Source organism: Geotrypetes seraphini, chromosome 11, assembly GCF_902459505.1.
Source record: "Geotrypetes seraphini chromosome 11, aGeoSer1.1, whole genome shotgun sequence".
Taxonomy (NCBI): domain Eukaryota; kingdom Metazoa; phylum Chordata; class Amphibia; order Gymnophiona; family Dermophiidae; genus Geotrypetes; species Geotrypetes seraphini.
The window spans coordinates 80,313,505-80,339,721 of record NC_047094.1 but is presented as its reverse complement, the minus strand read 5'-3'; the positions used below and the strand labels follow the sequence as shown (position 1 = coordinate 80,339,721).

The window sequence follows — 26,217 nt, the reverse complement described above, 5'->3', positions numbered from 1 at the left end:
TATGAAGTATAGAAATGAGCCACAAAGAGTCCAGTTTGCAAGAGGAAAGAAAACCAGTTGAACAAACTGCCCAGGCTGCGTGACCGGAAAGGTCACCATGTCATAGTTTCTGTCTATAGTTCACTGTAAGCTCATAACATAGACATATCTAGTGGGTGCATGGCACCATGGCTTAGTTGGGTAAAGCACCTGTCTAGTAAACAGGAGATCCTGGGTTCAACTCCCAGTGGTGTCTCATTTCTTCCACCTCAAAGTCCCATTTTCAAATGTTCTGTTAGTAGTACACAGCAGTTCAAGTTTATAAATCAAGTATGGAAAAACAGAGAAGAGTGTTGGCTTTGGAAACATTCACTTTAATAAATCTAAAAAGAATGATTCTTTATAAAATACCGACACCCAATATGTGTACTCTTTTCTCTCCGGAGAATTCATTATTGATAAAGCTTGAGTTTAGGTAGTGTCACTCTCACAAGCGTGCCCTCCTAGTCCAGCCAAACAGAGGCATACGAGTGAGATGTGACCGCTATAGAAGGAACCTGAATTTAGGATAGGCTCTATTCGATAGAAACAATGCTTCAAATAGAAGAAGGATAGCGCTGAAGTGATTGATGGAGAATGACAACTTTTCTACATCCAATCTTAGAGGAGAATTTGATACAACGGTAGCAGCAAAACTCTTTTTCATAAATGAGTGATTCTTCTGTGGAAGTTAAAACAAACAAACAAAAACTTCCCATAACGTGAAGATTGGAAGAATTTGAGGGAAGAAAAAAAATAAGATTAGAAATACTTGGGAAAGTTTTGTCACTTAGCCTAACAAGACAAGGTGGCTGAGTGGTTAAGGCGTTGGACTGCTAATCCATTGTGCTCTGCATGCATGGGTTCAAATCCCATCCTTGTCATTAAGGTTTTGGTTTTTCCTAGGCCTTTCCGTAACAAAACAGCTTATTTCTGTTCTTTCCACCATTACCATGCCATGAAGAAGATACAGCTGTGGTCTGACTGCCTAGTCCAGGTTTTGCTTTCAATCAGCAGAGGTAGGATTCTGTACATTAAACGCATCTTTTGCAACCTTATGCTTTATTGAGAAGGAATGTGCAATTGCAGAGTCATGTATATCTTATCTTCCCTGCTTTGCATTCTGAAATTTCCATGTTTTTCTTACCATTTATGGTAAGTCTATGTTCACATTTCCTGGATGTTGCACGCAACTGGGTAATATCATCATTTACTGCACAAGCGCCTCATTCCCTGCTGCAAGAAATTAAAGACAGAAATAAATACCCAGTAGTAGAGGAGGTAATTGAAGAACGGTTGAAAAATGGTGCTTCAGAGGAATGAGGATTCGCAAAATACGACCGAAGGAAAAGGACCTCAGAGAAATTGAATGCAAACGGGGGCCACAAGTGCGCTACAAAAATCATCAAGATAAAAGACAGATTCGATATGAATGTTCTTCTGGAAGAGAAAAAAAAAAAAATCACAAGCAAGTGGAGGTCAGACGTGGAAGACAGCTACCATAAGAGAACAATTGGACAGACTTAGATGTCTAATGGGATAATCTCAAACCACGCCATGAAAAGAAAGATATGAAGTATAGAAATGAGCCACAAAGAGTCCAGTTTGCAAGAGGAAAGAAAACCAGTTGAACAAACTGCCCAGGCTATTTGACCGGAAAGGTCACAATGTCATAGTTTCTGTCTATAGTTCACTGTAGGCTCATAACATAGACACAGCTAGTGGGTGCATGGCACCATGGCTTAGTTGGTTAAAGCACCTGTCTAGTAAACAAGAGATCCTGGGTTCAACTTCCAGTGGTGCCTCATTTCTTCCACTTCAAAGTCCCATTTTCAAATGTTCCGTTAGTAGTACACAGCTGTTCAAGTTTATAAATCAAGTATGGAAAAACAGAGAAGAGTGTTGGCTTTGGAAACATTCACTTTAATTAAATCTCCAAAGAATGATTCTTTATAAAATACCGACACCCAACATGTGTACTCTTTTCTCTCCGGAGAATTCATTATTGATAAAGCTTGAGTTTAGGTAGTGTCACTCTCACAAGCGTGCCCTCCTAGTCCAGCCAAACAGAGGCATACGAGTGAGATGTGACCGCTATAGAAGGGACCTGAATTTAGGATAGGCTCTAATCGATAGAAACAATGCTTCAAACAGAAGAAGGATAGCGCTGAAGTGATTGATGGAGAATGATAACTTTTCTACATCCAATCTTAGAGGAGAATTTGATACAACGGTAGCAGCAAAACTCTTTTTCATAAATAAGTGATCTTCTGAGGAAGTTTAAAAAAAACTAAAAAACTTACCCATAACGTGAAGATTGGAAGAGTTTGAGGGAAGAAAAAAAAAAAGATTTGAAATACTTGGGAAAGTTTTGTCACTTAGATTTACAAGACAAGGTGGCCGAGTGGTTAAGGTGATGGACTGCTAATCCATTGTGCTCTGCATGCATGGGTTCAAATCCCATCCTTGTCGTTATGGTTTTGGTTTTACCTAGGCCTTTCCGTAACAAAACAGCTTATTTCTGTTCTTTCCACCGTTACGATGCCATGAAGAAGATACAGCTGTGGTCTGACTGCCTAGGCCAGGTTTTGCTTTCAATCAGCAGAGGTAGGATTCTGTACATAAACGCATCTTTTGCAACCTTATGCTTTATTGAGAAGGAATGTGCAATTGCAGAGTCATGTATATCTTATCTTCCCTGCTTTGCATTCTGAAATCTCCATGTTTTTCTTACCATTTAGGGAAAGTCTATGTTCACATTTCCTTGATGCATCATGCAACTGGGTGATATCATAATTTACTGCACAAGTGCCTCATTTCCAGTTGCAAGAAATTAAAGAAAAACAGAAATAAATACCCAGTAGTAGAGGAGGTAATTGAAGAACGGTTGAAAAATGGTGCTTCAGAGGAATGAGGATTGGCAAAATACGACAGAAAGAAATGGACCTCGGAGAAATTGAATGCAAACGGGGGCCACAAGTGCGCTACAAAAATCATCAAGATAAATGACAGATTCGATATGAATGTTCTTCTGGAAGAGAAAAAAAAAAAATCACAAGCAAGTGGAGGTCAGACGTGGAAGACTGCTGCCATAAGAGAACAATTGGACAGGCTTAGATGTCTCATGGGATAATCTCAAACCACGCCATGAAAAGAAAGATATGAAGTATAGAAATGAGCCACAAAGAGTCCAGTTTGCAAGAGGAAAGAAAACCAGTTGAACAAACTGCCCAGGCTACGTGACCGGAAAGGTCACCATGTCATAGTTTCTGTCTATAGTTCACTGTAGGCTCATAACATAGACCTATCTAGTGGGTGCATGGCACCATGGCTTAGTTGGTTAAAGCACCTGTCTAGTAAACAGGAGATCCTGGGTTCAACTCCCAGTGATGCCTCATTTCTTCCACTTCAAAGTCCCATTTTCAAATGTTCCGTTAGTAGTACACAGCTGTTCAAGTTTATAAATCAAGTATGGAAAAACAGAGAAGAGTGTTGGCTTTGGAAACATTCACTTTAATTAAATCTCCAAAGAATGATTCTTTATAAAATACCGACACCCAACATGTGTACTCTTTTCTCTCCAGAGAATTCATTATTGATAAAGCTTGAGTTTAGGTAGTGTCACTCTCACAAGCGTGCCAAGTTCCAAGTTTCCAAGTTTATTAAATGTCTTGATTTATCGCCTATTCACATTTCTAGGCGATGTACAAATTAATTAATATATCATTTACAATAAATACAAACACAAAAAAGAAAAATTAAACCTTAAATGGGATTTAACTGACAATACTAAAACATAAGGAAAATTATTTAATTCGAGGGTTACATACAGTTATTATGTTTAAAAATTCAAGGGAAACAGCCAAACAGAGGCATACGAGTGAGATGTGACCGCTATAGAAGGAACCTGAATTTAGGATAGGCTCTAATCGATAGAAACAATGCTTCAAACAGAAGAAGGATAGCGCTGAAGTGATTGATGGAGAATGACAACTTTTCTACATCCAATCTTAGAGAAGAATTTGATACAACGGTAGCAGCAAAACTCTTTTTCATAAATGAGTGATTCTTCTGTGGAAGTTAAAACAAACAAAAAAAAACTTCCCATAACGTGAAGATTGGAAGAATTTGAGGGAAGAAAAAAAATAAGATTAGAAATACTTGGGAAAGTTTTGTCACTTAGCCTAACAAGACAAGGTGGCCGAGTGGTTAAGGCGTTGGATTGCTAATCCATTGTGCTCTGCATGCATGGGTTCAAATCCCATCCTTGTCGTTAAGGTTTTGGTTTTTCCTAGGCCTTTCCGTAACAAAACAGCTTATTTCTGTTCTTTCCACCATTACCATGCCATGAAGAAGATACAGCTGTGGTCTGACTGCCTAGGCCAGGTTTTGCTTTCAATCAGCAGAGGTAGGATTCTGTACATTAAACGCATCTTTTGCAACCTTATGCTTTATTGAGAAGGAATGTGCAATTGCAGAGTCATGTATATCTTATCTTCCCTGCTTTGCATTCTGAAATTTCCATGTTTTTCTTACCATTTATGGTAAGTCTATGTTCACATTTCCTGGATGCTGCACGCAACTGGGTAATATCATCATTTACTGCACAAGCGCCTCACTCCCTGCTGCAAGAAATTAAAGAAAGACAGAAATAAATACCCAGTAGTAGAGGAGGTAATTGAAGAACAGTTGAAAAATGGTGCTTAAGAGGAATGAGGATTGGCAAAATACGACAAAAGGAAAAGGACCTCGGAGAAATTGAATGCAAACGGGGGCCACAAGTGCGCTACAAAAATCGTCAAGATAAAAAGACAGATTCGATATGAATGTTCTTCTGGAAGAGATAAAAAAAAAGTCACAAGCAAGTGGAGGTCAGACGTGGAAGACTGCTGCCATAAGAGAACAATTGGACAGACTTAGATGTATCATGGGATAATCTCAAACCACGCCATGAAAAGAAAGATATGAAGTATAGAAATGAGCCACAAAGAGTCCAGTTTGCAAGAGGAAAGAAAACCAGTTGAACAAACTGCCCAGGCTACGTGACCGGAAAGGTCACCATGTCATAGTTTCTGTCTATAGTTCACTGTAAGCTCATAACATAGACATCTCTAGTGGGTGCATGGCACCATGGCTTAGTTGGTTAAAGCACCTGTCTAGTAAACAGGAGATCCTGGGTTCAACTCCCAGTGGTGCCTCATTTCTTCCACCTCAAAGTCCCATTTTCAAATGTTCTGTTAGTAGTACACAGCAGTTCAAGTTTATAAATCAAGTATGGAAAAACAGAGAAGAGTGTTGGCTTTGGAAACATTCACTTTAATAAATCTAAAAAGAATGATTCTTTATAAAATACCGACACCCAATATGTGTACTCTTTTCTCTCCGGAGAATTCATTATTGATAAAGCTTGAGTTTAGGTAGTGTCACTCTCACAAGCGTGCCCTCCTAGTCCAGCCAAACAGAGGCATACGAGTGAGATGTGACCGCTATAGAAGGAACCTGAATTTAGGATAGGCTCTAATCGATAGAAACAATGCTTCAAACAGAAGAAGGATAGCGCTGAAGTGATTGATGGAGAATGACAACTTTTCTACATCCAATCGTAGAGAAGAATTTGATACAACGGTAGCAGCAAAACTCTTTTTCATAAATAAGTGATTCTTCTGAGGAAGTTTAAAAAAAACTAAAAAACTTACCCATAACGTGAAGATTGGAAGAGTTTGAGGGAAGAAAAAAAAAAAGATTTGAAATACTTGAGAAAGTTTTGTCACTTAGGTTTACAAGACAAGGTGGCTGAGTGGTTAAGGTGATGGACTGCTAATCCATTGTGCTCTGCATGCATGGGTTCAAATCCCATCCTTGTCATTAAGGTTTTGGTTTTACCTAGGCCTTTCCGTAACAAAACAGCTTATTTCTGTTCTTTCCACCATTACCATGCCATAAAGAAGATACAGCTTCGATATGACTGCCTAGGCCAGGTTTTGCTTTCAATCAGCAGAGGTAGGATTCTGTACATAAACGCATCTTTTGCAACTTTATGCTTTATTGAGAATGAATGTGCAATTGCAGAGTCATGGATATCTTATCTTCCCTGCTTTGCATTCTGAAATTTCCATGTTTTTCTTACCATTTAGGGAAAGTCTATGTTCACATTTCCTTGATGCATCATGCAACTGGGTGATATCATAATTTACTGCACAAGCGCCTCACTCCCTGCTGCAAGAAATTAAAGAAAGACAGAAATAAATACCCAGTAGTAGAGGAGGTAATTGAAGAACGGTTGAAAAATGGTGCTTCAGAGGAATGAGGATTGGCAAAATACGACCGAAGGAAAAGGACCTCGGAGAAATTGAATGCAAACGGGAGCCACAAGTGCGCTACAAAAATCATCAAGATAAAAGACAGATTCGATATGAATATTCTTCTGGAAGAGAAAAAAAAAAATCAGAAGCAAGTGGAGGTCAGACGTGGAAGACTGCTGCCATAAGAGAACAATTGGACAGACTTAGATGTCTAATGGGATAATCTTAAACCAAGCCATGAAAAGAAAGATATGAAGTATAGAAATGAGCCACAAAGAGTCCAGTTTGCAAGAGGAAAGAAAACCAGTTGAACAAACTGCCCAGGCTACGTGACCGAAAGGTCACCATGTCATAGTTTCTGTCTATAGTTCACTGTAGGCTCATAACATAGACACATCTAGTGTGTGTAGGGCATCATGGCTTAGTTGGTTAAAGCACCTGTCTAGTAGACAAGAGATCCTGGGTTTAACTCCCAGTGGTGCCTCATTTCTTCCACCTCAAAGTCCCCTTTTCAAATGTTCCGTGAGTAGTACACAGCTGTTCAACTTTATAAATCAAGTATGGAAAAACAGAGAAGGGTGTTGTCTTTGGAAACATTCACTTTAATTAAATCTCCAAAGAATGATTCTTTATAAAATACCGATACCCAACATGTGTACTCTTTTCTCTCCGGAGAATTCATTATTGATAAAGCTTGAGTTTAGGTAGTGTCACTCTCACAAGCGTGCCCTCCTAGTCCAGCCAAACAGAGGCATAAGAGTGAGATGTGACCGCTATAGAAGGGACCTGAATTTAGGATAGGATCTAATCGATAGAAACAATGCTTCAAACAGAAGAAGGATAGCGCTGAAGTGATTGATGGAGAATGACAACTTTTCTACATCCAATCTTAGAGAAGAATTTGATACAACGGTAGCAGCAAAACTCTTTTTCATAAATGAGTGATTCTTCTGAGGAAGTTAAAACAAACAAAAAAAAACTTCCCATAACGTGAAGATTGGAAGAATTTGAGGGAAGAAAAAAAATAAGATTAGAAATACTTGGGAAAGTTTTGTCACTTAGCCTAACAAGACAAGGTGGCCGAGTGGTTAAGGCGTTGGACTGCTAATCCATTGTGCTCTGCATGCATGGGTTCAAATCCCATCCTTGTCGTTAAGGTTTTGGTTTTTCCTAGGCCTTTCCGTAACAAAACAGCTTATTTCTGTTCTTTCCACCATTACCATGCCATGAAGAAGATACAGCTGTGGTCTGACTGCCTAGCCCAGGTTTTGCTTTCAATCAGCAGAGGTAGGATTCTGTACATTAAACGCATCTTTTGCAACCTTATGCTTTATTGAGAAGGAATGTGCAATTGCAGAGTCATGTATATCTTATCTTCCCTGCTTTGCATTCTGAAATTTCCATGTTTTTCTTACCATTTATGGTAAGTCTATGTTCACATTTCCTGGATGCTGCACGCAACTGGGTAATATCATCATTTACTGCACAAGCGCCTCACTCCCTGCTGCAAGAAATTAAAGAAAGACAGAAATAAATACCCAGTAGTAGAGGAGGTAATTGAAGAACAGTTGAAAAATGGTGCTTAAGAGGAATGAGGATTGGCAAAATACGACATAAGGAAAAGGACCTCGGAGAAATTGAATGCAAACGGGGGCCATAAGTGCGCTACAAAAATCGTCAAGATAAAAGACAGATTCGATATGAATGTTCTTCTGGAAGAGAAAAAAAAAAGTCACAAGCAAGTGGAGGTCAGACGTGGAAGACTGCTGCCATAAGAGAACAATTGGACAGACTTAGATGTATCATGGGATAATCTCAAACCACGCCATGAAAAGAAAGATATGAAGTATAGAAATGAGCCACAAAGAGTCCAGTTTGCAAGAGGAAAGAAAACCAGTTGAACAAACTGCCCAGGCTACGTGACCGGAAAGGTCACCATGTCATAGTTTCTGTCTATAGTTCACTGTAAGCTCATAACATAGACATATCTGGTGGGTGCATGGCACCATGGCTTAGTTGGTTAAAGCACCTGTCTAGTAAACAGGAGATCCTGGGTTCAACTCCAAGTGGTGCCTCATTTCTCCCACCTCAAAGTCACCTTTTCAAATGTTCCGTGAGTAGTACACAGCTGTTCAAATTTTTAAATCAAGTATGGAAAAACAGAGAAGAGTGTTGTCTTTGGAAACATTCACTTTAATTAAATTTCCAAAGAATGATTCTTTATAAAATACCGACACCCAACATGTGTACTCTTTTCTCTCCAGAGAATTCATTATTGATAAAGCTTGAGTTTAGGTAGTATCACTCTCACAAGCGTGCCCTCCTAGTCCAGCCAAACAGAAACATACGAGTGAGATGTGACCGCTATAGAAGGGACCTGAATTTAGGATAGGCTCTAATCGATAGAAACAATGCTTCAAACAGAAGAAGGATAGCGCTGAAGTGATTGATGGAGAATGACAACTTTTCTACATCCAATCTTAGAGGAGAATTTGATACAACGGTAGCAGCAAAACTCTTTTTCATAAATAAGTGATTCTTCTGAGGAAGTTAAAAAAAAACTAAAAAATTTACCCATAACGTGAAGATTGGAAGAGTTTGAGGGAAGAAAAAAAAAAAGATTAGAAATACTTGGGAAAGTCTTGTCACTTAACCTAACAGGACAAGGTGGCTGAGTGGTTAAGGCGATGGACTACTAATCCATTGTGCTCTGCATGCATGGGTTCAAATCTCATTCTTGTCGTTAAGGTTTTGGTTTTACCTAGGCCTTTCCGTAACAAAACAGCTTATTTCTGTTCTTTCCACCATTACCATGCCATAAAGAAGATACAGCTTCGATATGACTGCCTAGGCCAGGTTTTGCTTTCAATCAGCAGAGTTAGGATTCTGTACATTAAACGCATCTTTTGCAACCTTATGCTTTATTGAGAAGGAATGTGCAATTGAAGAGTCATGTATATCTTATCTTCCCTGCTTTGCATTCTGAAATCTCCATGTTTTTCTTACCATTTAGGTTAAGTCTATGTTCACTTTTCCTGGATGCAGCACGCAACTGGGTGATATCATCATTTACTGCACAAGCGCCTCATTCCCTGCTGCAAGAAAATAAAGAAAGACAGAAATAAATACCCAGTAGTAGAGGAGGTAATTGAAGAACGGTTGAAAAATGGTGCTTCAGAGGAATGAGGATTGGCAAAATACGACAGAAGGAAAAGGACCTCGGAGAAATTGAATGCAAACGGGAGCCACAAGTGCACTACAAAAATCATCAAGATAAAAGACAGATTCGATATGAATATTCTTCTGGAAGAGAAAAAAAAAAATCAGAAGCAAGTGGAGGTCAGACGTGGAAGACTGCTGCCATAAGAGAACAATTGGACAGACTTAGATGTCTAATGGGATAATCTTAAACCAAGCCATGAAAAGAAAGATATGAAGTATAGAAATGAGCCACAAAGAGTCCAGTTTGCAAGAGGAAAGAAAACCAGTTGAACAAACTGCCCAGGCTACGTGACCGAAAGGTCACCATGTCATAGTTTCTGTCTATAGTTCACTGTAAGCTCATAACATAGACATATCTAGTGGGTGCATGGCACCATGGCTTAGTTGGTTAAAGCACCTGTCTAGTAAACAGGAGATCCTGGGTTCAACTCCCAGTGGTGTCTCATTTCTTCCACCTCAAAGTCCCATTTTCAAATGTTCTGTTAGTAGTACACAGCAGTTCAAGTTTATAAATCAAGTATGGAAAAACAGAGAAGAGTGTTGGCTTTGGAAACATTCACTTTAATAAATCTAAAAAGAATGATTCTTTATAAAATACCGACACCCAATATGTGTACTCTTTTCTCTCCGGAGAATTCATTATTGATAAAGCTTGAGTTTAGGTAGTGTCACTCTCACAAGCGTGCCCTCCTAGTCCAGCCAAACAGAGGCATACGAGTGAGATGTGACCGCTATAGAAGGAACCTGAATTTAGGATAGGCTCTATTCGATAGAAACAATGCTTCAAATAGAAGAAGGATAGCGCTGAAGTGATTGATGGAGAATGACAACTTTTCTACATCCAATCTTAGAGGAGAATTTGATACAACGGTAGCAGCAAAACTCTTTTTCATAAATGAGTGATTCTTCTGTGGAAGTTAAAACAAACAAACAAAAACTTCCCATAACGTGAAGATTGGAAGAATTTGAGGGAAGAAAAAAAATAAGATTAGAAATACTTGGGAAAGTTTTGTCACTTAGCCTAACAAGACAAGGTGGCCGAGTGGTTAAGGCGTTGGACTGCTAATCCATTGTGCTCTGCATGCATGGGTTCAAATCCCATCCTTGTCGTTAAGGTTTTGGTTTTTCCTAGGCCTTTCCGTAACAAAACAGCTTATTTCTGTTCTTTCCACCATTACCATGCCATGAAGAAGATACAGCTGTGGTCTGACTGCCTAGTCCAGGTTTTGCTTTCAATCAGCAGAGGTAGGATTCTGTACATTAAACGCATCTTTTGCAACCTTATGCTTTATTGAGAAGGAATGTGCAATTGCAGAGTCATGTATATCTTATCTTCCCTGTTTTGCATTCTGAAATCTCCATGTTTTTCTTACCATTTATGGTAAGTCTATGTTCACATTTCCTGGATGCTGCACGCAACTGGGTAATATCATCATTTACTGCACAAGCGCCTCACTCCCTGCTGCAAGAAATTAAAGAAAGACAGAAATAAATACCCAGTAGTAGAGGAGGTAATTGAAGAACAGTTGAAAAATGGTGCTTAAGAGGAATGAGGATTGGCAAAATACGACATAAGGAAAAGGACCTCGGAGAAATTGAATGCAAACGGGGGCCACAAGTGCGCTACAAAAATCATCAAGATAAAAAGACAGATTCAATATGAATGTTCTTCTGGAAGAGAAAAAAAAAAAGTCACAAGCAAGTGGAGGTCAGACGTGGAAGACTGCTGCCATAAGAGAACAATTGGACAGACTTAGATGTATCATGGGATAATCTCAAACCACGCCATGAAAAGAAAGATATGAAGTATAGAAATGAGCCACAAAGAGTCCAGTTTGCAAGAGGAAAGAAAACCAGTTGAACAAACTGCCCAGGCTGCGTGACCGGAAAGGTCACCATGTCATAGTTTCTGTCTATAGTTCACTGTAAGCTCATAACATAGACATATCTAGTGGGTGCATGGCACCATGGCTTAGTTGGGTAAAGCACCTGTCTAGTAAACAGGAGATCCTGGGTTCAACTCCCAGTGGTGTCTCATTTCTTCCACCTCAAAGTCCCATTTTCAAATGTTCTGTTAGTAGTACACAGCAGTTCAAGTTTATAAATCAAGTATGGAAAAACAGAGAAGAGTGTTGGCTTTGGAAACATTCACTTTAATAAATCTAAAAAGAATGATTCTTTATAAAATACCGACACCCAATATGTGTACTCTTTTCTCTCCGGAGAATTCATTATTGATAAAGCTTGAGTTTAGGTAGTGTCACTCTCACAAGCGTGCCCTCCTAGTCCAGCCAAACAGAGGCATACGAGTGAGATGTGACCGCTATAGAAGGAACCTGAATTTAGGATAGGCTCTATTCGATAGAAACAATGCTTCAAATAGAAGAAGGATAGCGCTGAAGTGATTGATGGAGAATGACAACTTTTCTACATCCAATCTTAGAGGAGAATTTGATACAACGGTAGCAGCAAAACTCTTTTTCATAAATGAGTGATTCTTCTGTGGAAGTTAAAACAAACAAACAAAAACTTCCCATAACGTGAAGATTGGAAGAATTTGAGGGAAGAAAAAAAATAAGATTAGAAATACTTGGGAAAGTTTTGTCACTTAGCCTAACAAGACAAGGTGGCTGAGTGGTTAAGGCGTTGGACTGCTAATCCATTGTGCTCTGCATGCATGGGTTCAAATCCCATCCTTGTCGTTAAGGTTTTGGTTTTTCCTAGGCCTTTCCGTAACAAAACAGCTTATTTCTGTTCTTTCCACCATTACCATGCCATGAAGAAGATACAGCTGTGGTCTGACTGCCTAGTCCAGGTTTTGCTTTCAATCAGCAGAGGTAGGATTCTGTACATTAAACGCATCTTTTGCAACCTTATGCTTTATTGAGAAGGAATGTGCAATTGCAGAGTCATGTATATCTTATCTTCCCTGCTTTGCATTCTGAAATTTCCATGTTTTTCTTACCATTTATGGTAAGTCTATGTTCACATTTCCTGGATGTTGCACGCAACTGGGTAATATCATCATTTACTGCACAAGCGCCTCATTCCCTGCTGCAAGAAATTAAAGACAGAAATAAATACCCAGTAGTAGAGGAGGTAATTGAAGAACGGTTGAAAAATGGTGCTTCAGAGGAATGAGGATTCGCAAAATACGACCGAAGGAAAAGGACCTCAGAGAAATTGAATGCAAACGGGGGCCACAAGTGCGCTACAAAAATCATCAAGATAAAAGACAGATTCGATATGAATGTTCTTCTGGAAGAGAAAAAAAAAAAAAATCACAAGCAATTGGAGGTCAGACGTGGAAGACTGCTGCCATAAGAGAACAATTGGACAGACGTAGATGTCTAATGGGATAATCTCAAACCACGCCATGAAAAGAAAGATATGAAGTATAGAAATGAGCCACAAAGAGTCCAATTTGCAAGAGGAAAGAAAACCAGTTGAACAAACTGCCCAGGCTACGTGACCGGAAAGGTCACCATGTCATGGTTTCTGTCTATAGTTCACTGTAGGCTCATAACATAGACGCCTCCAGGCTCTGTATGGCACCATGGCTTATTTGGTTAAAGCACTTGTTTAGTAAACAGGAGATCCTGGGTTTAACTTCCAGTGGTGCCTCAGTTCTCCCACCTCAAAGCCCCCTTTTCACATGTTCCTTCTGTAATATAGAGCTGTTCAGCTTCATAGATTAAGTATGGATAAACAGAGAAGAGTGGTGGCTTTAGAAACATTCAATATCATTAAATCTCCAAATAATGATTCTTTATAAAATACTGACTCCCCACATATGTACTCTTTTCTCTACGGAGAATTCATTATTGTTAAAGCTTGGTTTCTTGAGGTTACGTAGTGCTACGAAGGAGGCAGCTGGTCCATCTTTGATACCCAAAGCTAGAGATTCAAATTTTCTTTTAAGGAGCACATCTATCTTACGGTTCGGTGTGTTCTTCAGCATCATTCCACCCTCATTAGGAAGGGAGGTGTACTTGGTCACTTGTACTACTGCGGAAACTCTTTCTGCTGCACAAGCAGCTGTTGGAAGTCTTTAAGCCATAGGATAGAGCTTAGACATAGCTTTTATCATCTTTAGAGAACCAATCAGCCCCCTCCTCCTGCAGTGAGAGGCCTGAAGGGGAGGAGGGGGAAGACATCCCTCTTGCCATTTTTTATTTTTTTTGGAAGGAGAGTAGGGAAGAGGAGGTGCCGGTTTGCAAGGGCCTTGCAGGGATGGGGGGGTTAGTGTGGAGAGGGGTTCATAGTAGGCAGGAAGGAGTTGGCTTCCATCCTGCTTATTTTGGTTGGTGCGGGGACGGGGGGGGGAGGAGTTTCCATGGTGGCAGGAGGGAGTGGGAATCCCTCCTGTCTCGATTCTGTTTCCAGGGTGGATCATCGGGGGCAAGCATGGAATTTTTTTTTAATGGGGCTGATATTGTGCATGTATAACACACGTACATCTGTGTCATTAAAAAAAGAAAAGAAAAAAGTCCCAACAGTTGAGTGGCAGGAGGCTGGTTTGGGGCTTCTTCTGCCACTCAGCTGTTCGGGCTTACAGAAACTAGCTCTGTGCATGTGTCGAAGTCGCAGTCAGAGCAACTGGTCAGGTGGGATTAGGATGAACCGTGCAAATCATTTGCATGGAATCTTGTTGGAACATAAATCACTGTTTCAGAGTCGGCTAAAAATCAGCCAACAGCAACTCACACAGTCTTAACGACCATATCTTGTGCACCTAGCTCTCAGTCCATTGCTTTCTCATTCCTTTCTCAAAGTAGGGTAACCAGGAAGTCCGGACGGCTTTTCAAAACCCAGTACTTTGCCCAGGTTTTTAGAAGCCTCCTGTAAATCACATCGGGCAGGAAGAAATCTGCGCATGCATGGACTTCCTCCTGCCTGATGAGAGTAGGCAGCAGGGGCGTGGCTGGAGTGCGTCTAGGGCAGGATTGAGAGGTAGGACTGGTTCATAATGTGGCAGGGATGGGTGGAACTGGGTCAGCCTGGGGGAAGGTCTAGGCCAGGGGCGGTCCAGATTTTACTATAATAAAATCTAGCAACCCTATCACAAAGCCTCCCTTAGCACATCTCCTCCTCTTTGGTAGACCTAGGACAGGAAGTCTGTCTGCTGTTAGCTCATTAGTCAGATATTCTTTTGCCAGTCATTAGGCTTTAAGGGAAGGTGGGACCAGTAGCTTAGGAGACACCAGTCTTCTGTCTTTTTTACCCTGTGGGGCTGGCTAAGGAATGTATGATCAATGGTGTCTCCTAAGCTCAGTGGCGTACCTAGGGTATGTGGCACCCGGTGCCCATCATTTTTTGACACCCCCCCATGTAAAAAAATATTTTTTGTAATAACCATGAAAAATAAATGGTCATAATAGAAACAGGCACTGAAAATTTTATTTTATTGAACCTCATATATGTAACCATTAATCCAAACATAACATAAATTATGTCTGAATTGTCATGACATCAGAAGTACATATGGAGTAGTTGCAGGTGATGCTTGGGACAGTTCTGATTGTGTTAGTTCGGTTTTATGTGTTTTTTTAATAGAAGGGTTTTTATTTCTTTTTTGAAGGTTTTGTAGTTTGTGGTCGAGGTCAATAGGTTGTAGAGTTGGGGGTCGAGTGTTAGGAGGTTGTCGAACAGTTTTTTTTCTTTTGACGATTTTGGTTGGAGGATGTGTGAATGGTGCGTGAGTTCTCCTATGTCTGGTTGAAGTGGATTTAATTATTTAGCTGAAGAAATTAGTAAACCCCCCCCCCATTCCACACACATTAATTCTCTTCCATTTTTGTTCCCATTCTAAAAAACAGAAAAAAAATACATTAAAATAAGAAGTGAAAGCAAAGGCCCCTACAGATGAGAACATAACATAAGAATAGCCTAACTGGGTCAGACCAATAGAAACATAGAAAATGATGGCAGAAAAGGGCTATAGCCCACCAAGTCTGCCCATTCCAAATACCCAAATGGTCCATCATGCCCAGTAGCCCATTCTCATGGTAACCAATCCAGGTCACTAGTACCTGGTCAAAACCCAAAGAGTAGCAACATTCCATGCCACCGATCCAGGGCAAGCAGACACTTCCCCCATGTCTTAATAACAGACTATGGACTTTTCCTCCAGGAATTTGTCCAAACCTTTCTTAAAATCAGCAATGCTATCTGCTTTTACCATAATTTCTGGCCACTTCATTTTTAAGCTTAGATCTTTCCTTCCAAACAGAGACCTTGCTAGATGTCAATTACAGAAAGAATAAGGTAACTTCACAAGGACTTAGCTGTGCAGGAAATGTGAATCTCCTCATACACCCACCATATAGTGCAAAAATGTGCAAATGTGGTTTTTTCTTTCGATCACTACATAGCCTAATGCCACACAAGCAGGGCTGTTATAAACATATTCTGAAGGTCAATGCTAAGGTTAACAAAGTTTCCTTCCTTGGACCACAAGGAGATACTGACAAACCACTGGAAGAGATCCCTAAACAACTACCTAGGCACAATACCCAAAGACTCACTCAGTGTGTGAACCAGTTGAGTGGAGTGGACCAACTGGGGGTGGAAATGGGCCCGGAGTTTGCTCAGCAGAATTTCCCAGACCACCTCTTCCTCTCAACACATTGACATGCTGCCACCACCACCACCATTAGGAACACCTCACCGGGTAGGCCAGCAATGCTTATAAATTTTATAAAACATATTATTATATTTTCTTATAAAGCACATATTTTAACTGAACTCTCTGACATCCTCAGCCTTGCCATTCACAAAAATAGAAGGAAGAAAAGTTCCCGTTTCCTGCTGTCTCATGTCCCCGGCCTATATAATATTTTTCTTCTGCAGACCCTTCAAAAGTCTGACCAAATCCTTGTTTCACTTGCATTATACTGAGGATGCCATCTCTCTCCAATCCCAGGTCCTAAAGTCTAAGACAGTAGCGCAAATTAGTGCTGCTCGATTCAAGAAAAAAAAAAAAATTTTCGATTCGATTCAGCCAAGGTTTTTTGATTCAACTTTCCTGCCCAATTGGGTGTTTGTTTGGTTTTTTTTTTCAAACATCCTGGTGGTTTTATTTTATAGCTTTTTCACCCCCCTTTGGCTTCTCCTAACCACACTGGAGCTGTGGTGTAAATAAAATAAAGAAACAAAAATGACTTTTCCTCTCTGTTAAATCCTAGCTCACGTTTGCGGTCTAACACCAGCTCTGGTAGGATACACATTTCAAATCTGACATATTGTAATCACAAAACAGAAAATAAAATTAGTTTTTCTACCTTTTGTTGTCTTGTTATTTTTCAAATCTTGTTGGTCCAAGGCTCTGGTTGTCTTTTGATAATTTGCTCGCCAGGGTCTCTTTCTTCCTTTTTTCTGCATGGTAACCATCCATCTGCCATCTCTGTCCTCCCCGTTTCCCTTCCCTCCCCAGGAGGTCTGGCATCTATCCTTTTTTCGTCTCCCTCCACAGATCCATCTTTTCTTAACTACCCTTTCATCCAGCATCTCTCCCTTCATCCCCACCACCCCAGGGTCCACCATCTCTCCCTTTCTTTTCCCAACTACCCTCCTATCCAGTATCTCTATCCCCCCTCCACACCATCCCTTGTGTCCAACTTCTCTCCCTTTCTGTTCCTTCCCTCTCTAAAAACTATGGTCCATCATCTCTCTCCCTCTTCTCTATTTTCAGACCCATTATTTCTTCCCACCCAAAGTCCCTCCGTGTATTTCTACACCAGGGCCCCCCTCCCTGAAAGCCTGCCTCCCCCTTAAAGGTCTGCATCCCACTCCTGAAGGCCTGCACTCCCCACCGAAGGCCTGCACCCCCGCTTGAAGGCCTGCCTGTCTGTCCCCCTTGAAGGCCTGTCTGCCTGTCTGTCCCTCCCTTGAAGGCCTGCCTATCTGCCTGCCTGATCCCCTTGAAGGCCTATCCCCCCCTTGAAGGCCTGCACCCCCGAAGGCCTGTCCCCCCCCCTTGAAGGCCTGTCCCTCCCTTGAAAGCCTGCCTGCCTGTCTCCCCCTTGAAGGCCTGTCCCCCCTTTGAAGGCCTGCCTGTCTGTCTCCCCTTTGAAGGCCTGCCTGTCCCCCCCCTTGAAGGCCTGTCTGTCTGTCACCCCCCTCCCCTTGACTTCAGAAGAGGGGTGGGATTGCGGCAAGGAAGCAGCGCCGAAGCAGCTCAGGGATCGCTGACATCGCGATCCTGCTGCGGGTTGCTTCATAGGTGGTGCAGGGAGGCCAGGGGGGCGAGCGGTCCTTCGGAGGTGGGGGGGACTGAACGGCAAGGCCGGGAGTACCCCCTCAGGGCTTGCACCCGGGGCGGATCCCCCCCCTTTAGTACGCTACTGCCTAAGCTACTGGTCCTATTTTCTTTGAAGCTTATTGGCTAGGTGAGTAATGTCTGTGTGCTGCAGGGGGAGATGGGAGCAGTAGCTACAGAGACATCTCTGTCCTCTCCTTCCATTTCCCTTCCCTCCCCCCTGGAGGTCTGGCATCTTTCCTTATTTTCATTTCCATACACAGATCCACTTTTTCTCAACTACCCTTTAATCCAGCATCTCTCCCTCCTTCCCCACCACCCCAGGGTCCACCATCTCTCCCTTTCTTTTCCCAACTACCCTCCTATCCAGTATTTCTATCCCCCACTCCACACCATCCCTTGTGTCCAACTTCTCTTCCTTTCTGTTCCTTCCCTCCCTAAATCCCATTGTCTACTCTCTCTCTCCCTCTCCTCTGTTTCTAGACCCATTATTTCTTCTCCCCCCCCCCCAAAGTCCTGCATATGCACATCTCTTTGAACCCCCTTTCGTTCCCTCCCTTCGTGTACTTCTATACCAGGGCCCCCTTCCCCTGAAGGTCTGTCCCCTCCCTGAAGGCCTGCACTTCCCCCTGAAGGCCTGCATCCCACCCCTGAAAGCCTGCCTGCTTTTCTCCCCTGAAGGCCTGTGCCACCATCCCTAAAGGCTTGTCTCCCCCTTGAAGGCCTGTCCCCCCCCAAAGGCCTGCCTGTCCCTACCCCCACCCCAAAGGACTGCTCACCCCCTCCCCACCCCCCGTAACGCTGATGCCAAAGCACTACAGTAAGGAAAGGCTACAGATTGTTATACCCACTATAATTTGAATACTGTACTATGAATACAAAGAGCACAAGCTGTATTCTGAAACTATAGCAGGAAAGCAGCCCTTTAAGCAGTTGCAGACAGTCCCAGGCTACAGCAAAAAAACATTTATTATTATTTTTTTGCCTGTATGTTTGTTTCTGTTAAAATAAAGTAGAATAAAATGATCCTCCTCTGATCCTACCATTCCTCTCTTGCCATATACTATATACATTTTTTTTCTCTGTAGTTTCTGGTCTTAATTATAATCTCCCTTTAACAAACACAACAAAAATAATACATCTCCTAAGAAGCAAACCTGATGGGAAAAAGCAGTGAGCTGAAAGGCAGGGTAGCAGCCTCAGCTGGGCAAGACACTTCATTGCCCCGGATACTTTAGTTAGATGGTGAGCCTGCCGGGAGAGAGGGAAACTACTTTAGAGAGTTTATTATAGCTGCGGAGGAAAGGCAGAATATCAAATAAAAAGACACAATCAAGCTTCAAAAGATGTATACTTACACCGTGGGGGACGAGCCCATGTTGACATCTTCGGCTGCATCATAGAACTCCTCCGTGTCGCTGTCGGATGCCATTGGAGAGGGTCAAGGGAGAACCAGCAATATCACTCTTCCTTCCCCTCCCTCTCCTGGGCAGAATCTGAGTGCAAATCAAGTTCCCTCCAGTTGACAGGCCGCTGCAGGTAAAAGAAGAGAGAGCTGATCGCGTAGGTCCAGCGAGCGGCCCTCTCAGCAAAGTCTGGAATGGCTGTCACAGAGCAGCCGGGACCCTGCCCTCAGCCTCCGAAGCATTAAGAGTCTTCATGAACTGCGGTTCTTGGTTCCTACCAATCCCCTGGCCTTCCACGCACTATTTATGAGCAGCATGCAGAGAAGTTCACAGTGCAAGCGATCTTTGCAAACTGCTTCGGAGGCCAGGGGGTAAGCACCAGCGGGAAGCCTGAGGGGAAGCCGGACACCAGGAGGGAAGTCAGATACCAGCACTTCACAACTGACTCTCCCCCCTCACCCTCTAAAGCAGGAGGGGCCAAATAAAAAAGGGAATGGGGACTTGCATACCGCCTTGTGGTGGCTTTGTTGGGGCAGTCTCCATCAAAGGCTATACACTTAGTCCAGTGATTTTCCACTTTTTTTGTTCTATATTTTTCCAATGGAATGAAAAAAGTGGAACATCAGTGGCCAAAGTGTATAGCCCTCGATGGAGACTGCCCCAGCTTTATTAGTTGGGCTGAAAACTTTTCAGTGGCCCCTTGTTACAATATAATACAATACCTTGTAATCGGCAACATTCCATTACAATTGGTTCAGTGTGGCATACAGTATAAGCTAGTAATTTTCCAGAAATTTACTAAAATAGTATTAAATATAAAACAATTCATATGCAATATAATTTTCTAACTAATGGGCCCTTATACTGAGCTATACTAAGCTCTAAAGCAGTAAAAAAAATGGTCTCATGCAGGATGCACTAAAATGTTTTGTGTTAGTTTTCCCATCTGTATGCGCTGTATTTATATTTTGTATCTTTTTTTTTTTTTTTTGGTGGAGGCCGATTTTTTTTTGTTTTTAAATCGATTCGAATCGATTCACCCGAAGTGAATCGGTGAACCGATTCGAATCGTGAATTGGGCAGCACTACTGTGCAGTGCTGGAAAGAATATTGAGTCTCCTTAACACCCACAGAGCTGGCGCCAATGGCAAGATTACAGCTTCCCCACCATTTCCAAGATCTCTGTAAGTCTGAGCCAAACAGTGCCATAAGTTTGGATTGGTCTCACAGTTTCAAGTCTTATAAATCTTGAAATCATAAGATTAACCTGAACTTCCGGCACCATACAGCTCAGACTTACAGAGAGCCAGTCATACTAGAGAAGTAGGAAGCCCATTGTTTGTCCTACAGCTGAAGCCAGGTAAGGGAAAAGCCTAGGGGGGTATATGAGCCTGGGGGGTGGTAAATGAGAGAGAGCAAGCAAGTAGACTAGATGAAGGCTGTGGGTAGATGAGATAGAGATAGAGACAGAGAACGAGACTGGCTGGGAGGGGATGACACACTGTTGTAGCATATGCCAAAATAAAACAGTGTGTGCTTTTGTCCCTCCAAATGTTACAAAATATAAATTGTGGTTCCTGATAGAAAAAAAAGTTGGACAAGCCTGGAATAACCACTAAAGCTGCATGCAAATCAGTACACTGAAAGTGGTGAAACTATTTAGAGAATTATATCCAATGCAGTGAACTGTAATTTCTTCAATTTTTTATTTTATTTAAGGAACTACTGAACCATGACAGAGAGGAAAGAGATAATGTATTTACAGGAAAACATGCAAACTTTCAGCCCCCCCCCCCTTTTTTTTTTTAGTCTGGGTTATTTCTGACAGATAATATGAACACAGCTCTGCTGTTGAGAGCAAAGTTATTACAGGTACATTTGGCCTACTCTCTGTGTGGCTGGGGTTAGCCAACTAGACCAGTTTGGTTGTATCCTCATCCCGGGAATGCTTCTTAAGCCGCCCACTTTATGACCAACTAAAGTTTAGCTCTCTTCTGAATTTGATGATAGATTTAACCATCCAATTGAGAAAAACTTTTTAAAGCAGAGATGTTACCAAAACCTAACCAGTAAAAGCTTTTGAAAATTCCTTCTTTGTTCTGTGTATCTAATCACTTATTGACAAACACACTACAGCAGAACTACTCAATTCTGGCCTGGATTTTATTTAACTAAAATCTGGTAACCCTATTTGTCTGCTTTTTGAACCCTGATAAATAGAGAACTTCACTATAGGCATAGAGTGGGAAAAAGTTATTTTTCAGAACAAGGCCCAGATATTGTACTCAGGTGGCACAATGCTGAATCACTTTGTAATTTCTTAATTGCTCATGCCTAAAATGTATAGAAAATGTCTGTTACTTCCATAGAACTTTGCTATGTGACCAGGATAATCAAAACTTGCAATTTAACTATATAAAACATGAAAACACCAAATTTTCATCTTTTCATTCTTATAAAGCAGGGGTTGGGAACTCCGGTCCTCGAGAGCCGTATTCCAGTCGGGTTTTCAGGATTTCCTCAATGAATATGCATTGAAAGCAGTGCATGCACATAGATCTCTTGCATATTCATTGGGGAAATCCTGAAAACCCGACTGGAATACGGCTCTCGAGCACCGGAGTTCCCTACCCCTGGTATAAAGTCATAAAAAGTAATATATGAATCACAATTAACATGAATTTATATTGAAGTTAAACAAAGATGACCACAGAAGGTTTGGAAGTGAGCAATTTTTTGAGATTTGTGATTATATTATAAGTCACTTTCACAAATAAGCCCCCAGATGTCATCTCCCATCATGTTCTTATCATATTGTCCTTGGTAGCAGCGTTTGAAGTCCAGTATATCCCAGTGGAAGTGCTCACCTTGCTCCTCTGAGTATGCTCCCATGTTCTCTTTGAATTTCTCAATATGAACATCAAGAACATGGACTTTGAGAGGCATTTTACTGTAATTCTTTTTTTTTTTAATCTTTATTGATTTTCAAATATTGACAGTGCAATACACATGTAACTGAACATATAACAAATCAAGAAAAGCACTTTGAACTTACAAATATTCAAAAGCAATCATTTCCCCCCTTAATTAATCAAATATACAAATGAATATAATCTTCCAATAACCTAGTTTTAATTAAAATAGTAGTGCATTCCCACCCTGGATGTGTAAGGAAATCAAACAAAAATTGAAGAGAAATGACAACTATATAAAAGCAATAAAAGATGCCAATGGGCCCCACACCTAGGGCTCCTTTTATGAACGTGCGCTAGTGGTTTTAGCACACGCACCGGATTAGCGCGTGCTATAGCGTGCGCTAGCTGAAAATCTACCGCCTGCTCAAAAGGAGGCGGTAGCGGCTAGCGCATGGAGCAATTTAGCATACACTATTCCATGCGTTAAGGCCCTAGCGCACCTTCATAAAAGGAGCCCTAAGTTAAATACATTACTATGCCCCAAGATTTCAGCATTCATTTTTTCATATTTGTAGCTGGAGCATAAGTTCGCCCACCAGAAAGGAAAGTTAAGTCGATCATAGTTCTTCCAATTGCGTGTTATCATCTGCATGGCTAGTCCTGTCATAATTTTAAAAAAGCCAGCATTTATAATATTTTACTGTAATTCTTCACCAGATTCTCAATCAACTCAGCATAGTCTTTGGCCTTGTGATTGCCTCAGAAGCCCTGAACCACCGCAACAAAGTTGTTCCAAGCTGCTTTCAACATCCTAGTTAGCTTCTTGTGAAAGTCCTTGCACTCCAGCATCTTTATCTGTGGTCCGATGAACACACCAGCTTTAACCTTTGCCTCAAACATATTAGGAAAGATATTTTGAAGGTACTTGAAGGTCAGAATGGGATGATTCATCACAGCCATTTCATTGCGGCTGCAATGAAATGGCCACGCTGAATCATCTCTTTCCAAAGGGAGTGCTTGAGGAAGAGGTTACTTGTCAAAATCAGATTTACACTGTGAATTCTATTGCTTGTCTCCATGGAATAGAACAGAATTTATTTATTTAATTATTTTTTTTGGGGTGGGGGATTGCGGACAGAGAGGAGAGGGGGAAGGAAGAATTTTAGGGGCATAAGGGGACATCATCCCCCTAATGCTGCTGAATCATCCCCTTCCAGTGGGAGTGCTTGAGGGAGAAGTGACTTGCCAAAATCAGGCTCGCACTGTGAATTAGCTTAAAAAAGCAATAACAAAATTGATGACCAGTCTGTTTGAGGCAATTGGAATTGTCTGTAACCCGAAAGTGTGGTGTCTCTTCATTGACAGCTCATCCAGGATCATCAAAGCCATGCTGCTTCATAATAGGAACAAGATCCCAGTGGCGTACCTAGCATATGTAAAAAATAATAAACACTTTCAATAATAATTGATGCTATGATGTCCTATAATATGATATGAGGACAGCATAGGCTATTCACTAGCTGAAAAATGAAGGAAAAAGCCTCAGAAAAGGGCCCTCCCACCTCCACCGAAGTGGTTTGTTAAAGGTGGTTGAACGGTCACTTCATTGGCAAAAAACCTTCACTATAGTGAGAGCCTTATGTTGTACTTCACTTAATGAAAAAACAAAGATAGAAGAAAAACTTTTCAACTTATCTTCAACTGATCGGTGCACCAACGGTGGCCAGCATTTCACAAATCTGCTGAGTCAAGGTGTATCCTGACCGATCAGACTTTTCAAATGGGACGCCGAAAAAACCATCTCATGCATTAATTCCCTCATTTCCCTTTTCAATTTATTTTCTGCATCTGTCTAGATTACATTCTTACTACTCTCTCATCAATTTCCTTTTTTACTGTCTACCTACAGCTCGCCACCTCTTTCCCTCACCCCCTCCAGTATTTCACTAACTCAATCATTTCCCCCCATTATGTGCCCTCCTTTTATTTATCCCCTCCTTCCATCACGTGTCCTCTTTCTCTACCCTTCCATCTAGTATCTTCTCCTCTCTCTGACCACTTCCATCCAGCATCTGCTCCCCTCTTTCTCTCCTCCCATTTCCTTCCTGCATTTTCTCCTTTATCTCTCCCATCCGCACTTCCATCCAGCATACCTAGCATATGTTACACCCAGGGCCTATCGTTTTTTGACACACACTCCATCTGTATGAAAAACATGATTTTTAGTAACAATCCAAACGTCACACAAAAGTATACCTAGAAAAAGGCAGCATCTTACATACTGCAGTGAGCAGTACATCAATACACCCATTGTAAAACTAAACAAGCCAGACTAGTACAGATCAATCCTGCAGTCAATCCTAACAGAAAACCATCTTTCGAACCCACAAAACACAGAAAACACCTTCGCCTAGTATGGAATATGTAATCACAAACTAACCCCTCCCCCTTTTACAAAACTGTAGTGTGTTTTTTAGCCATGGTGGCAGAATTCTGAGCATCAAAGCTGCTACCATCACGGCTGGCGCTAAAAAGCTTTCAATAGTTTTGTAAAAGGGGGGATAAAATAGAAATACATAGACAAAGGTTAAATTGAACCAGCAAGAAGCTGGACTCTGCATACAATGCAACACCACAGAAACAGTGACACATGTCTCCTAAAGCAATAAATAAATAGAAAATTTTTTTCTACCTTTGTCTTCTCTTGTTTCTGCTTTCCTCATTTTCTTGTTACTCTCTTCCTTCCATCCACTGTCTGCCGTCTCTCTGCCCCTATATGGCATCTTCTCTCCTATGCCCCTTCCAGAAACTGTATGCCTCCCCCTTCCATCTCTCCTTTCACCCCCATTGGTATGGTATCTCTCTCCTCTCCTTTCCTCCCCCACAATCTATTTTTTTCCCTCATTTTCCTTTTCAATTTATTTTCTGCATCTGTCTAGATTACGTTCTTACTCCCTGTCATCAATTTCCTTTTTTACTGTCTACCTACAGCTCGTCACCTCTTTCCCTCACCCCCTCCAGTATTTCACTAACTCAATTCTTTTCCCACCATCATGTGCCCTCCTTTTATTTATCCCCTCCTTCCATCATGTGCCCTCTTTCTCTACCCCTTCCATCTAATACCTTCTCCTCTTTCTCTCCTCCCATTTCCTTCCTGCATTTGCTCCTTTATCTGTCCCATCTGCACTTCCATCCAGCATAGGCTCCCCCTCTATCCGCCACACTACCATCCAATGTCTGCCCTTTCTCTCTCCATCCACCCCTCTTCAATCAGCATCTGCCCCCTTTCTTTCCTTCCGATCCAATTCCATCCAGTATCCTTTCCTCTTATGCCTCTCTCCCCTTTCCCTGTATACCAATTCCATCAGTACCACCCTTCCATACCACCCTACCCCCTTTCTCTCCCTCCAACACTCTTCCATACCAGAAGTCCTGCTCCCTTCATGCAGCAAGGTCCCACGATGAGTACGTCTGCCGGCTCTGGTCCGGAAGAAGTAAGTTACGTCGGAGGGGGTGGACCCAGCAGTCGCAGTCATCGTGGGACATTGCCGCAACTCCCTGCGTCTGCCGGGTCCATTCCCTCAGACGTAACTTACTTCTTCCGGAGCAGAGCCGGCAGATGTACTCATCGCGGGACCTTCCTGCACCTCAGCGTGGCTGCCGACTCTGCTCCAGAGCAAGTGCATCGGAGGGGTTGCACTGGAAGCCGCGCTGAGGTGCAGGTCTTTCTCAACAGTAGGGCAGGATGTTCTGGACCCAGACCGCTATGCACCCCCCTAGGGCGTGCACCCTGGGTGGACCTCCCCCTCCCCCGCCCCCCTTGGTACGCCACTGTAAGTTTCTATTTCTTCCACTGGCACACTCAGTGCACCTTAAAGAGGATTACAAGAGCATCAAGACCTTACTAGGTGCCTTGAAATATGATGAGTTTGGCTGGGAGGTCATCGGAGACTTCAAAATCGTAGAATTCCAATGGTTTCCCAAGGCTGTTTTACCAAGTTTCCCTGCTATCTCTGCCTTTGGAACAACAGGGACTTAATTGACATTTCGGGAAATGTTAGTAAATGGTTTCAGGGTTTTCTAAAAAATAGATC

At 41.9% G+C, this 26,217-nt stretch overlaps 17 non-coding genes across 17 annotated transcripts; all 17 read left to right on the top strand.

Moving 5' to 3' along the window:
* The first annotated feature begins 161 nt into the window (after positions 1-161).
* TRNAT-AGU lies at positions 162-235 on the top strand. Its single transcript has one exon. It is a non-coding gene; the product is annotated as a tRNA-Thr (tRNA).
* A 585-nt stretch (positions 236-820) lies between these two features.
* On the top strand, positions 821-902 carry TRNAS-GCU. The gene has a single exon. It is a non-coding gene; the product is annotated as a tRNA-Ser (tRNA).
* An 847-nt stretch (positions 903-1,749) lies between these two features.
* TRNAT-AGU lies at positions 1,750-1,823 on the top strand. The gene has a single exon. It is a non-coding gene; the product is annotated as a tRNA-Thr (tRNA).
* Positions 1,824-2,408: 585 nt separating this feature from the next.
* On the top strand, positions 2,409-2,490 carry TRNAS-GCU. Its single transcript has one exon. It is a non-coding gene; the product is annotated as a tRNA-Ser (tRNA).
* An 849-nt stretch (positions 2,491-3,339) lies between these two features.
* TRNAT-AGU lies at positions 3,340-3,413 on the top strand. Its single transcript has one exon. It is a non-coding gene; the product is annotated as a tRNA-Thr (tRNA).
* A 796-nt stretch (positions 3,414-4,209) lies between these two features.
* Positions 4,210-4,291, top strand: TRNAS-GCU. The gene has a single exon. It is a non-coding gene; the product is annotated as a tRNA-Ser (tRNA).
* An 851-nt stretch (positions 4,292-5,142) lies between these two features.
* TRNAT-AGU lies at positions 5,143-5,216 on the top strand. The gene has a single exon. It is a non-coding gene; the product is annotated as a tRNA-Thr (tRNA).
* A 585-nt stretch (positions 5,217-5,801) lies between these two features.
* TRNAS-GCU lies at positions 5,802-5,883 on the top strand. Its single transcript has one exon. It is a non-coding gene; the product is annotated as a tRNA-Ser (tRNA).
* Positions 5,884-6,730: 847 nt separating this feature from the next.
* TRNAT-AGU lies at positions 6,731-6,804 on the top strand. Its single transcript has one exon. It is a non-coding gene; the product is annotated as a tRNA-Thr (tRNA).
* Positions 6,805-7,390: 586 nt separating this feature from the next.
* Positions 7,391-7,472, top strand: TRNAS-GCU. Its single transcript has one exon. It is a non-coding gene; the product is annotated as a tRNA-Ser (tRNA).
* An 849-nt stretch (positions 7,473-8,321) lies between these two features.
* TRNAT-AGU lies at positions 8,322-8,395 on the top strand. The gene has a single exon. It is a non-coding gene; the product is annotated as a tRNA-Thr (tRNA).
* A 586-nt stretch (positions 8,396-8,981) lies between these two features.
* On the top strand, positions 8,982-9,063 carry TRNAS-ACU. The gene has a single exon. It is a non-coding gene; the product is annotated as a tRNA-Ser (tRNA).
* Positions 9,064-9,911: 848 nt separating this feature from the next.
* TRNAT-AGU lies at positions 9,912-9,985 on the top strand. Its single transcript has one exon. It is a non-coding gene; the product is annotated as a tRNA-Thr (tRNA).
* Positions 9,986-10,570: 585 nt separating this feature from the next.
* Positions 10,571-10,652, top strand: TRNAS-GCU. Its single transcript has one exon. It is a non-coding gene; the product is annotated as a tRNA-Ser (tRNA).
* An 851-nt stretch (positions 10,653-11,503) lies between these two features.
* TRNAT-AGU lies at positions 11,504-11,577 on the top strand. The gene has a single exon. It is a non-coding gene; the product is annotated as a tRNA-Thr (tRNA).
* A 585-nt stretch (positions 11,578-12,162) lies between these two features.
* TRNAS-GCU lies at positions 12,163-12,244 on the top strand. Its single transcript has one exon. It is a non-coding gene; the product is annotated as a tRNA-Ser (tRNA).
* An 848-nt stretch (positions 12,245-13,092) lies between these two features.
* On the top strand, positions 13,093-13,166 carry TRNAT-AGU. The gene has a single exon. It is a non-coding gene; the product is annotated as a tRNA-Thr (tRNA).
* Positions 13,167-26,217: the final 13,051 nt, after the last annotated feature.